This window comes from Panthera pardus, unplaced genomic scaffold, assembly GCF_024362965.1.
Source record: "Panthera pardus isolate Hobbes unplaced genomic scaffold, ASM2436296v1 HiC_scaffold_24, whole genome shotgun sequence".
In the NCBI taxonomy this organism is placed as follows: Eukaryota; Metazoa; Chordata; class Mammalia; order Carnivora; family Felidae; genus Panthera; species Panthera pardus.
This window is the reverse complement of record NW_026526810.1, coordinates 39,003,147-39,017,205: the sequence shown is the minus strand read 5'-3', so window position 1 is coordinate 39,017,205 and position 14,059 is coordinate 39,003,147. Positions and strand designations below refer to the sequence as shown.

At 43.5% G+C, this 14,059-nt stretch overlaps 1 long non-coding RNA gene across 2 annotated transcripts; it reads left to right on the top strand.

The window, feature by feature from the left end:
- Positions 1–919: 919 nt before the first annotated feature.
- On the top strand, positions 920–12,898 carry LOC109262920 (uncharacterized). 2 transcript variants are annotated; one of them, XR_002078014.2, is made up of 3 exons: positions 920–1,453; positions 10,558–10,653; positions 12,324–12,898. It is a non-coding gene; the product is annotated as an uncharacterized LOC109262920 (long non-coding RNA). The 2 variants fall into 2 exon arrangements; XR_002078013.2 differs by lacking the exons at positions 10,558–10,653; positions 12,324–12,898 and adding exons at positions 1,758–1,820; positions 4,076–4,262 and having other exon boundaries at positions 922–1,453.
- The last annotated feature ends 1,161 nt before the right edge of the window (positions 12,899–14,059 follow it).

Sequence of the window (14,059 nt, the reverse complement as noted above, 5' to 3'; positions counted from 1 at the left end):
TGGGAGTTATCTTGATTCTCCCCTTTATTTGACTGATGAGAAAACAGAGATTTGGTGAGGGCAGGTGCTGTAGCTGGGCGTCAGAGGGCAGCCCCAAAGCCAGGTTTCTGACCTCTACTCTGGTTCTCATTTTGCTCTATATGCTGCCCTTGTGAAACTTGAAAGGAACCGAAGTCCTTAATGTAGCACTCCTTCCAAACTCCTTGAATGGCTCCAAAGCCAGGGTTGGTGCAGCAGCACCGGAAGGATGGAAGGGAGGTGAGAAGAGGCAGCCAGCCACAGACTCAGTAAATAAGAGTCTCAGACATAATCACTGTGCAGAGAAGTCCCAGCTCTCCAGCTCCCTCAGAGAGTCAGAAACAGAGAGGACAAGTGACTGAATGGAAGGTACCCTGAAGAAGGCTCCCTAGGATGGGTCAGGGAGTGTGGGCATGTCAGCTCGCCTCTCACTGCCTTCCTGCCTTGGGTACCCAGGGACGCTACCAGAAAATAACTTCTTTGAGGCACAAGCTGCAGTGGCCGGACGTAGAGGTGGAATTTCAGGCAGGATTCAGTTGTGATTTTTCCTCCAGCTCAAAACCTTCACAGGGGCCCTTGGCCAAGCATCCCAGATCCACCATGGTCTGCCTGTACCCTGCCCATCAATTTTATTTTCTACCACTGCCCTGATGTCAGCACCCATCCTATACTTTGGATTATTCTGCCCAACCGATAGATACCCTGGGAAAAGTGCCAGTGACAGCCTGAGAGGCCAGCCCAGACATAGTCCTTGGCAGTGGAGGAGGAAGAATTTCTAGGCTATAGGGAGCAGTCCTGCGGGGGAAGACAGGCCTGAGCAAGGAAGCATACACCAGGACTTCCAAATCCCATCAGCAGGCTCACCTCTACACATGACATCACCATGACAGTGACATCAACAACGGAGAGGCATGGCCCAGCCCCCAGCTCTGAGCTCCCAATCCTCTAGTGACCAGAGTAGTCAAGGCCAGCTGGAGAGCAAGCATTGGCCTGAGCTGTGGCAAGAGCAGTGTCTGGCCGTAGAGGACAAGATGGAAGGACCAGAATTTCTGGTTTCCTTTCCACAAAGAGATTGGAACCAAGATTACTATCACAGAATGAGTAAACCCTGAGGCTTATCACAAGAATGAGGGATCCTGGGAGCAAAAACAGACATAATCTCAATAGTGGAAGATAAAAGAAATGTGAGCTTATCTTCTACTCAAACCGGTAATGCAGCCGGTGTCCCTGCCATTGAAGTTATAGCCACCCACTGGTTCTGGCTTTAACTTTGCTTAAACCAACTTGCAATAAACAGGAGATCATCAAGGTATTTACCAGGAAAATCATCCACTGGGTAACCTACTATGCATCAGGCTTACAAAATTGTCTTCATTTCCTGAACAGAACAGGATGTGTGAAGATACCAAAAAGAATGATCGCCCTGCCATTTCCAGTAAGTCCTGCAGAGCCTTTCAAAGTTCCTCGTTTTTTCCTATTTGTCTTGGTAATGAATTCTCTGAGTCTTTGACCTGGCAGTTCAGCTATCTTTCCTCATCTTTGATAAAAGCCTAACTGTGGGGAAAGATAATATTTTCTTAATCAAGTGAGTATCAGTGAGATCTATGCAGCAGCTTCTAACATTTTTTAAATGACTTGACTCTTCAGAAGCTTCTCTTAGGAGAAAGCCTTCGGGTATGATATGAATGTGAAGGAATATTCTAGATTTATTCAACTCATAATCGTTTTTAAACTTTTAGGGTTGGCTGCAGGAACTGTGGAACTTTCTAGCTTTTTCCACGCAGACAATGGAAAGGAGAGATGTGAGCAATTATTTAGAAGATTCGAAAGATTCAACTGCTAATCAGGATTTTCAGGCATAAATGCTTAGGGTTTTGAAAGACCTAGGCTAGAATGTTTTCTGAGTAGCTTTACCTCCCTCTGCTACAGTTTCCAAGCCTATGAAAAAGAGTTTATTATAGTACCTCCCTCATAGAGAGATAGGAAGATTATATAAAATAATGACTGTAAAACATTTAACACAGTTTGGCTCAGTAAATGTTTGGTTTTATTGCCAAAGGATTACATTGCCCCCCTCACAGCCCTCTTAGCTGTATTTTGCTCTCCTCAGTTTTAGTCACCCTTGGTCAACCTTTCCCTGGAAGCAGATGATTCTCCTAAAATATTGTTATAAGGTCAGTAGTAGCCTAATGCTACGTTGCAATGCCTATGTCATTTACCTCACTTTGCATCATCATGTAGGCATTTTATCATCTCATATCATCACTAGAAGGATGAGTGTGCTATAATAAGATATTTTGAGAGAAAGACACCACATTCACATAACTTCTATTACGTATATTGTTATAATTGTTCTATTTTATTATTATTGTTAGTTTCTTACTGTGCCTAATTTATAAGTTAAACTTTATCATAGGTATGTACATATAGGGGGAGACATCATGTATATGGGGTTCAGTACTATCTGTAGTTTCAGACATCCACTGGGGATCTTGGAACATACCCCCTGTGGATAAGGGGGGGCTGCTGTAATTTCCATATCCAGTTGATTTTGTCTTTGTGGACACAGCCTATAAACATTCTGAATGTCACAGGGACATTCTAACAGTGAACAAATAGTCTAAGTAAAATGTAGTTAATGCAATCTGTTTGACTTTACTACTTGGAAAAAAATTGGCGAAAGCTTTACCATATTTGTTTCCTAGGGCTGGTACCACAATTCACCACAAAGTGGGTGGCTTAAAACACACACACACACACACACACACACACACACACACACACACAAAACAAAACAAAACAGAAACTCATTCTCTCATAACAGTAAGGTCCAGAAGTCCAAAATCAAGCTATCATCAGCAGGGTAGATTCCTTGTGGAGGTTCCAAGAGACAATGGATTCCAAATGTCTCCCTGCTTCTGGCAGCTTCAGGCAGTCCTGGCATTCCTTGGCCTGTGTCTGTCTTCCAGTCTCTGCTGCCATCTTTATATGGCTTTTCTCTCTGTGCTTCAAATTTTCCTCTTCTTTTTCTTACAAGGACACCAGTCACTAGATTTTCCTAAATCTAGGATGATCTCATCTTAAGATCTTTAACTTAATATATCTGCCAAGACCCCATGTCCAAATAAGTTCACATTCATAGGGAGTGGGGGTTAGGATTCAGACATATCTTTTGGGGAGACACTATTCAACCCACTACAATTTTAAGTTCTTCAAACAAAAGCTTTTCCACTACCTTATTGCAGGAATGAAATGACTTCAGAGCAAGTATTGCCCATTTTCTATACATCTTTGGAAACTCATACAAAACATTTAAGACATGTGGATTACATAGGAAGTTTAAGTTTCTTTTAAATCTGGAGTCATGTTAAGTCTTTTTGTTGTTGTTGTTGTTAAGTCTTTTTAAAAAATTTTTTTTTATTTTTTATTTTAGAGAAGGAGAGTACATAGGCGGGGGGAGAGGGGCAGACGGAGAGAGAGAGAGAGAGAGAGAGAGAGAGAGAGAGAGAGAGAGAGAGAGAGAATCATAAGCACGCTCCATGCTCAACTCGGAACTTGATGCAGGGCTTGATTCCATGACCCCGGGGTCATGATCTGAGCTGAAATCAAGAGTCAGATGCTCAACTGACTGAGCCACCCAGACACCTCCTAAATAAATAAATAAATATATATGTATGTATATATATATATATATATATATACATATATATTTAAGGAGTCATGTTAAGTCTTGATAGAAGATGGTGGCAAACTCAATTTCAAATTTCTAAGTTTCAATTAATGATGCTGCCATAGGCAGATTAAGTCTCCCTGCCCCACCAAATTCCCATGCCCTAATCTCTGGAACCTGTGAATATGTCACCTTATGTGAGAAAGAGGGTTACAGTTGCAGAGGGAATTGCTAATCTGCTAACTTCCAAATAGGAAAATTATTCTGGATTATCCAGGTGGGCTCAATGTAATCACAAGAGTCCTTAAGGGTAGAAGAGGGAGACAGAAGAGGAGGTGTTCATGATGCCATGTGGAAAATCTTGACCCGTTGTTACTGACTTTGAAGGTGGAGGAAGGGTCCACAATCCAAAGAATTCAGGCAGCTTCAAGAAGTTAGAATAAGGCAAGAAAACACCATCTTTCATTCAAAACTCCCAGAAGGAAATGCAGCCCAGTCAACATCTCAGCCTAGTAAGACTCATGTTGGACTTCTACTCACCAGAATGATAAATAATTTTTTTTGAGCCACTAAATTTGTGATAATTTGTCATGTAGCAATAAGAAACACATACAGATACACTTTAAACAAATACAGTTGTCTTTCCTACTTACACCCCACTAAAAGGATGGGAGAAGCAGGCATGAACTCACAAGAACTAAGTACAGAGAAGAGGAGAAAAGTACAGAAAAAGTTTTTGTGAAGCTAGAAAACAAATGCACAGGTGGTACCTGACCTAACTGCCCTGAAAAAGCTGAATCAGAAGCCAGTGCTGTGAAGACAAGAAGCAGTCCAATATATTGTGCAGAACCCTCCAAAGGCCCCAGAAGTGGTGGCACCAGGTATATCTAGAAGTAGGGGGTGAAGCAGAAGTTAAAAACAAAAGGATTGGGGGGGGGGGGAGGGCGCCTAGGCGGCTCAGTCAGTTGAGCGTCTGACTCTTGTTTTCAGCTCAGGTCGTGATCTCACGGTTCATGGGTTCGAGACCCGCATTGGGCTCTGTGCTGATAGTGTGGAGCCTGCTTGGGATTCTCTCTCTCTCTCCCTCTTTCTCCGCCCCTCCCCCACTTTCTCTCTCTCTCTAAAAAGAAATAAACTTTAAAAGAAACAATCCTTTACCAGAAGGATTGGTAAAAGTCTTTTCAAGGAGCAGTCAGAGCCCCAGATCTCATTTCCCTCCCTTACCAGCCTTGCAACTTCTCCTCTCCAGCCCCAGCAGAAGACTATAGGCTCTGTCCCCATAGAGGGAATAACACACAATCTCTAGAATGATACACATGGCATCAAGCAAATGTTCATTGAAATAAATTGAGTTTAATTGAAAATGAATTAAATTGGATAGTACTAGTGATATAAAATGTATGTCACATATCATTTATCCATTCAATAGTCAACATACAAAAATTAATAACTAAGACACTACCTTTCCACAAAGAGTTCTGGTGTGGAACCTAGACAATTATGCGGGCCATTACAATAGAGTGTGGTGAGGGCGATGCCAGAGGTGAACCAGTGGCACTCTCAAAGTACTGAGGAACAGGGCCCCTCTCTTAGTGGGTGGGACAGACCTGCATTCCCAGATACCGAGATGCCTGACCTTGATCACTAATCAACCTTTTTTATTGACCAATAGCACAGTGTACCAAAAACAAAGTTCTGCCATGGGAAAATCATGATGTGAAGTAACTAGGGTTATTTTGTGGTATTCTGAGGCCCTAGCCAATAGTATCACCATAAAGCCATGGATCTCAATGTCTGATGCAATGAAGGGTCCCCTGCGTATAGAACAGAGTAACAAGTATTTTATTTAGCTACATCATTTCTACCCTCAGAATACTCCTGCCAGACAGGAATTGCAATTCTTTATTTAGCAGGTTAGGAAAGCCGAGACTCAGAAAGTTTAAGTTGCCCAAGATAATCTACTTGGGGCTTCCAAATCAGACTGTGCTCAAAGTCCACACTTGCTTTATGCTGCCACACTGCCCTGGATAGACAGGTCCCCGGGGAAGTAGCTCTGGAGACGTGTCAGCTAACTGAGCTCAGAGCTCAGGTGTGGCCTGAAGGTGAAGCCATCCACCCCGTTGTGTACCCTTAGGACTAGATAAATTGTCCTCAGGACAATACAACAGCGAACTGTACTCCTTAGTTTATGACACACCTTCACCAGGAGTCTATTCAAAGCCTCTCTCTTTTTATTTTTTCCCCCTTTGCTCATCCATTCAACAACTATTGAGAGCGTCTACAATGCTTTACCCCTACTGAGAAAAAAACAGTTAAAGTGTTTGCTCTTACAGAGCTTATTCTAATCATGGAAATAGATAAACAAGTAAACAATAGATATGTATCAACAGGTGCATGAGTGTTATGAAGAGAAACTAATGCAGAGTAAGAAAATGAGAAGCAGAAGAGTAACAGGATCTGACTAACATTTTAAAAAAGATACTCCATGGGGCGCCTGGGTGGCTCAGCCAGTTAAGCATCCAACTGCCGCTCAGGTCATGATCTCACAGTTTGTGAGTTTGAGCCCCGTGTCGGGCTCTGTGCTGACAGGTCAGAGCCTGAAGCCTGCTTCAGATTATGTGTCCCCTCTCTCTCTACCGCTCCCCTGCTCATGCTCTGTGTCTCTGTGTCTCTCTGTCTCTCAATAATAAACATTAAAAAAATTAAAAAATAGATAAATAAATAAAAATAAATAAAAAAGATACTCTGGCTGGTGTGTAGACAGTAAAGAAACAAGGAAGTAAGCCAAGAGACCCACGAGGAGTCCTGGTGGCTTCAGTGAGGCTGGCTGGGAGCCACAGACGTAGCAGAAGTGGGTCCATTCCAGATACTTTGACAGTTGAATCAACATTATTTTCTAGGGACTGGGTGAGACGTGTGAAAGAAAAACAGTAAAGGCCCTTATCATAGGCTGACAAATGACTTCCCAGAAGATATCCACTTCCCAATCCTTAAAACCTATGAATGTCACCTTACATGGCAAAAGGAGGGTAGTCTTTGCCTACAAGATTGAGGAGTTTAAAGCTTATTTACTCAGAGAGAGGGGGATGGAGAGAACCCCAAGCAGGCTCCATGCTGTCAGCACAGACTCAGACGCGGGGCTAGATGTCACAAACTGGGATATTATGACATGAGCTGAGATCAAGAGTTGGGCGTTCAACCAACTAAACCACCCAGGCACCCAGAGATTGAGGAGTTTAAAATAGGGAGATTATATCCGGCATCATGTGGTTGGGCCTTAAATATGATCACACATACCGTTATGAGAGGGCAGCAGAGGGAGACCTGATGCACAGAGAAGGTGCTGTGACGATGAAGAGACCTGAAGATGCTGGCCTTCAAGACTGGAATGATGTGGCCACCAGCCAAGGAGTGCCAGCAGCCACCAGACGCTGGAGGGGGCTGAGTGGATTCTCCTCTAGGGTCTCCAGAGCAGCCAGCACCTTGCCTTCAGCATGGTCATACTGACTTTGGACTCCTGGCCTCCAGAATGGTCAGAGAATATGTGTGTGTTGCCCAAAGCTGTCTAGTTTGTGAGAACTGGTTACAGTAGCCTCAGGAAACTAGTACAAACCCCCACTCCAATTTCCTTCCCCATACTAGACGTCTGCTCTTACGTGCTTAATACATGGCCTGATACAAGCATGTATACTTGAACATGGATCGTTGTTTTGAAGACTGTAGGTGTTTTTGAACAATATTTATGCTCTAGATCTTACTCTTCTGTATTCAACCCTGTATATGTAAGGTCTTTCCAAACTCTTGGATGTATGCACACCTGGCTGGGTGTGTGCATCTGCCACAGAACATTCTGTACGTCTCCACCGGATACCCCTTTTCCATTCTTGGACAGAGGGACATCTACATTGCTCCCAGCTTACCAGTCACATTATGACAGTTTAAAAATTTGCTCATCAAGAGGCAGATACTTGCTGATGTGATCTTTCAGGACTAGGGGAAAAGAACGGATACTGTAGATGGACTCAAACTACAAGAGGATAAACTGTCAGCTCTGCATTTGAGTGACAAGTATGATTCTTGAGTTCCCTTGGCCCAACCTTTCCTCTCGGGTCCTACTGCCCCGGCCTTCCCCCTCCCCAAGAGATCTCCGGAAATTGAAAGGCTGAACAATTCCAGCTGCCTTGCTTGACAAATTGAAATGGAAGTTGGCGGCCGTTTTCCCTCCAGCATCCTCTGGGAAATCTACCCAACTACGTGTTCCCAGTCTGCCCCTGCTTTCAGAGTTGTAAGGTTCAATACCAAGCGGCAAGTGCCACGTACAGGACATTAGTGTGGAGAAGCAGTGCAAGGCCTGGCAGGGGCAGAAACAGCCCCTGGGGGGAAAAGAAGCCATAGCTATTTAGCTAGAAGAAATGTGGATGGGATGAGTTCAGCTGGCTCCAAGTGTATAAACAACAACGCTAAACAATTGTGCTTCTACTGAGTTGAGGAACAGACACAGTGGACCTGAGGTGATAAGAAACACCTGGGTTAGACATTAAGAAGGCCTTTTTAACAAGTGACATTAGAGGCAACAATCACACAGCTTCAAAGCTGGAAGATGTAGACTCGAATGAGCTTCTGTCAGAGCAAACACTTTGTCTGGAAGGGACCCTACCAATCTATTTTAGCTCTGTCATCAGTTTGCTTTAGAAGCTGAGCTAAGCCCCTTTGCTTCGGTCTCCTCATCTGTCAAGAGAAGGGTCCAAAAGATGTGGCTGAGCAAAATTAACTCAAAACGCACCACAGAATTAAATGTAAGCGCTAAAATCACAAAACTCCAAGAAGAAAACATAGATGGAAATCTTTATTATCTTGAATTCGACAAACACTTCTCACATATGACACCAAAAGCATGATGCATAAAAGAAAGCAATTGATATACGGACTTCTCCAAAAAAAAAAAAAAATTGTTCTTTCAAAGATACTATTAAGAAAACTAAAATATAAGCCAAAGACTGAGAGAAAATATTTGCAATTTAGATATTTAGAAATTGCCTAAGAATGATGATCCAAGAGGTGGTGGATTTGTGAAACTTTACACAGAATCGAGTGGCCTGGGTTAACAGCTAACTATGTAAAGTAGGTGGCTTTGTCTCTTTTCTGTTAAATGTCCTCCCCTCTAGATAAGCATTTCTGGCCACCACATTTTATCCTGCCTGTTACCCCTTGTCCCTAAGTAGATAAGAGTTAGACAGACTTGTGTTCAAATGGGCAAGTGCCTTCGACTCTGAAGAGATGGGTCCTTCCTCTGTAAAGTGGGGGTAATCAAACCAAACTCATAATGCCAACGGGCAGCCTGAGTCCACACAGAGGAGCTCCTATCTCCATCCCCAAACCTGCTTCCAGGAAAAGAAGGTGCTATTAGTCACTAGCACCTCACTGAAGAATACACTGTATTTAATCCTTTTTTTTCATTGGGAATTATCCTTTTCAGAGTGGAAGAAAGACTTTTTCTGCACTGAGGGGAAAAACAGCCTCATCCAGCCTGAAGCCCTTCCTAAACTCTGGAAATCTCACTCTCTCGTCTCCTTGCTTGGTTTCCTTTTCAAGAACTCTGGGAAGAAGTCAGTTTTTGACATCTGAAAACCATGCACTTCCCATCTTCAAGTGCTGTGCTGTCACATGGTCCCAAGGAGTGTAGGGCCTTACAGATTACATCAGCAGACACACCCAGTATGCCAAGGACACAGCTACAGTTACCTGAATGCTGAGTGCTTGCTAAGTCCTTACTCAGAACACTGGTGTAGAGCAGAACTGGGACCGGGGTGCAGTGAGGAGGAGTTTAGGGTGTAACATTTAAGGAGGCACTGACGTCCAGGTGTCCGCTCCGGAATTGCATGACCCTGATGAGTGCCTCCTTAAGAGTGGGCCCCTTAGGGCACAACCTTTCCAACGCCAGCATCCTCAGGATGTAAAGGATGCTCCAGAGAGTAGATTCCTTCAGTGTTGCACCCTAGGCACCTCACTTGCCTCATTCAGCAGCAGCCCTACTGGAGAGGGTATGGACCCACGTCCACATGCTGAAGTTAGAGCACCAGGGAGCCATGGGACCCTAGGCAGGTCTACATCTCCATTTTCCTGACTGTTTTCGATCTATGATTCTAGAGTTACTTGGCTTCTCTCTGCAATAAAGCAAAAACAATTACGAAAGTCTGCATTACCTTGGTCTAATAGATGCCGGCTTAGATTTCCTATCTTCACAGAAGCATTCCCTGACCCTGTAGGCTACTCTCTGTCATGTTATATTAGCAACTTGTTAATTTTATTCACAGCAGTTATCACAATTGATAATATTTTATTTTATTGTTTTGCATGAGACAGGATAGTCTAGATTACATTTCAGTAATAAAACAACCCACACCTCAGGAGTTTACAACAGTTTATTGCTTTCTCACTCCACATTATGTTAGGGGGCAGCTGGGAGGCTCAGCTCAGGCCCGGCTGATGAGGCAGCCACCATATGGATGCTTCACTGGTCATTGTGTCAGAGGGCAGAGAGCTCCAGGGAGCATCACATTAACTGCTTAGCCCAGAAAGGACGTGCAATCACTTCTAGTCACAACCCATTGGCCAGAACTAGTCAACGTCCCCACCCACTCACAAGGGACCCTACCACTGTACTTGTGCCCCAAAGGCAGAAAGCCACAAAGGTTTGATGAGCAGCTCTAATGACTCCTGCATTATTTATTTGATTTTGTCTCAATCCTCTGACCAGAATGGTCCATAAGGGCAGGATGGTCTGTCTTATTCATTCATTTTATCCCCGGTTGCTGGTATCTTGTTGGTGCTTAATAACCATCCGTTGACTAACTTAATGTCTCTGGTAGTTTAGGATTGGTGACCAAGACTGTCAGGTGTCAGCCCCCACAAACTGCTTGGAATCTAGAGGACCATGTTAACTACACCCTCCTGAAAGGGGAAAGGTACTCTAACTGCTGCTTTCATTAATTTTCTCCTTGAGTGTCTAACTGGCCAATGAATAAGAATGTCTGGGAATCTGAAAACATAGTCTAAAGTGGGTGAGCTATAATTTGAGATCTCTTCGTAATTTTATTCTTCATCTTCAAAGCCCATGTGAATTTTATATTTTGCTCCATGGTCATAAAAAATGTTTTAAAACATTTCCCGGGGGAAAATGAGTGCTTTGCAAACATGTGTCAAGCTTATTTCATGGTTTCAAGGCCCCACTAACAGCTCGCCCACCCCTGAATTCCCAGGTTGGTATGCCCCAAGCCAGAGAACACAGCTCTAAGCCTCCTTAGGTGGCTGCTGGTGTCTTAAGGCTTAAGTTTAAAACATTAAGAACATCCTGGAGGCGACTGGGTGGCTCAGTCGGTTAAGCGTCCAGCTTCAACTCAGGTCACTATCTCGCTGTCCGTGAGTTCGAGCCCCGCGGCGGGCTCTGGGCTGATGGCTCAGAGCCTGGAGCCTGCTTCCGATTCTGTGTCTCCCTCTCTCTTTGCCCCTCCCCTGTTCATGCTCTGTCTCTCTCTGTCTCAAAAATAAATAAACTTGGGGCGCCTGGGTGGCTCAGTCGGTTAAGCATCCGACTTCGGCTCAGGTCATGATCTCATGGCTCATGAGTTCGAGTCCCGCGTCGGGCTCTGTGCTGACAGCTCAGAGCCTGGAGCCTGTTTCAGATTCTGTGTCTCCCTCTCTCTCTCTCTCTCTCTCTCTCTCTCTCTGACCCTCCCCTGTTCATCCTCTGTCTCTCTCTGTCTCAAAAGTAAATAAATGTTTAAAAATAAATAAATAAATAAAATTTAAAAAAAAAGCTGCTGAGGATTCAACTCAGTTTTAAAAAAAAGAACATCCTGTATGCTTTGTTTCCTTTCTGTGGTGCCTTTTTCCCCAAAGGGGAATTTGTAATGAAGATTGTATGTGGGAATTTGCATTTTTCTAATGAAATACAGAAAAGGGTGATAGAGGCCTCATTTTCTTTCCCACAAGTTGATGGGCATAATTGTTCTAAAACTAGTGTTTTTTCAAACTCTTTTTTGTTTGTTTTTACCCTGAAGTACACTTAGAAATACATTTTATAAAACTTCCTGGAATGGACACTGTTGGTAACCCCATGCAGGCTGGTGTACCCATTCCCCAGCTGTCAAGACCATTGCCTCCTCCTCTGGGAATTAATCTGAGCTGAGCAGGAGCTGCCTTTCTGGAGGTTATGTACCTCTGTTCCTCAGAGCAGACAATAGCCAGTGTTGACAGGGGATTCACAAGGCACTACCTGCTTGTCTCAGGCATCACCAGCTCTGATGCAATTCAAACCATGGGATTAGGCGTGTACACCCTTGCTCAGCTGGTCCCCTGCCCGCTCCAGTTCCTTCCTCATTTTTCTGTCCTAAAGACATCACAGACACCCATATTCTTTTCTTGAGCTCTGCTTCCAAGGAATCTGAGTTAAGACAATATCCAACACACACACACACACACACACACACACACACACACACACACACACCCTTGAAATAAAATTGCAACATTTACCCTTCATGTGACATGCTCTGATACTTGCAGTATTGTTCTGTTTGATTTTTTTAATTGCTCATTTGTGATCTTTTAATTTGATTTCATAACCCACTAATAGGTCACAGCCCTGCAGTTTGAAAAACACAGCACTAAAACTTTCCAAGTTAACCTTCCAAGCTGACCTTCCAGAGGCTGATGTTTAGTACCTGGGCAGGTTAAAGAGAAGGTGAAGCGAAGGGCATCTGCTCCAATATGCACGGCATTGAGAATTTAGAGGCTCAAGAAGTTGATTCTAATAGGACTGAGCATCTCAAGGGAGCACCACGTGTTCCTTCCAGCCACTGACCTGCTCCACACTCCCCAGGCTGGTTTTCCTTCCTGGCAGGAATGCACATTTGATAGGAAATGTGGGTTCCAAGGAAATAAAGCAGATTTTGACCTCCACAAATGCACAGAGATGGACATGTGAGAACATTTATTCCGGCATTGTCTGTGATGGCCAAGATGAAAACATTACAAATAGCCATCCCTAAGTGAACTGCAGTAGAATGTATCCAGTAATAATAATGTGGGTATCTAACTACAGAAAGATTTCCATGACAAACTAAGTGCAAAACTCAACAGCCCTTCAGTTCACCAATAAAATTCCATTTTTTTATTTTTTAAAAATGAGTATGTGTATAAATGCATAAAATATGGAAAACTATACTCAAAACTATCTTCAGGGAAATGATTATTGGAGACTTATTTTCTAAGTCATATATTTCCACAGCATTGGAACTTTTTCCCAAGAGTACAATTTACTTTTGAAATAGGAAAAAGCAATAATTTTTTGCTTTAAAACAGTAAAACACAAAAGGAAGCTATTTATAAGGTGGCAGCATGTGTTCCTTTGAAGTCACAATAGCGGCCCTCCAGCAGGTGATGTGTGCTTTCAACAGTCTGAGATAGAAACCATTTCTAGAAGTTTGTGCTCTGAGGCAACATCTCAACATATAGAAATGATGAAATACAAGTCAAGAAAATGTATAAGCCACAGGAAGTCTCGGAAACTAGATAAATGTCCCTATACCCTAGAAACAGAAGAGAAACCCCTCATCAGGGAAGAAGACTGAGGCCAGGGCGCCCAGGCCCAGGTTCTGGGAGCAGATACAGGTGGCTGAGTTTGGCTCCCACAAAGTCCAGGGAACTAAAAAAAGGTAGGAAGAGGACAGAGTAACCTCCACTACTGGACATGGGGACTGGAGGCCAGCTCCCCAGCTCATGAAGAAAGCCTGGAAAAAGCTGTCTGTCTGGGGGTGTTTGTTCATTCTCACTTTTTAAATCGGGTTTTTACTCTGGCTACATTTTTTTTTTAATTTTTTTTTTTAACGTTTTTTATTTATTTTTGAGACAGGGAGAGACAGAGCATGAATGGGGGAGGGTCAGAGAGAGGGAGACACAGAATCCGAAACAGGCTCCAGGCTCTGAGCTGTCAGCACAGAGCCCGACGCGGGGCTCGAACCCACTGACCGCGAGATCACGACCTGAGCTGAAGTCGGCCGCTTAACCGACTGAGCCACCCAGGCGCCCCATACTCTGGCTACATTTTAAAATCACCTGGGGACTTAAAAAAAAAAAAAAAATATATATATATATATATATATACACATACACACACACACACACACACACACACACACACACACACACACTGTTGCCCTGGAAATTCTGATTTAATTTTTAAATTCTTTCTTTCTCTTCTTTTTTGAATTAGTTTTGGTGTTTATTTATTTTTGAGAGAGAGAGACACACACAGCATGAGCAAGGGAGGGACAGAAAGAGAGGGAGACACAGAATCTGAAGCAGGCTTCA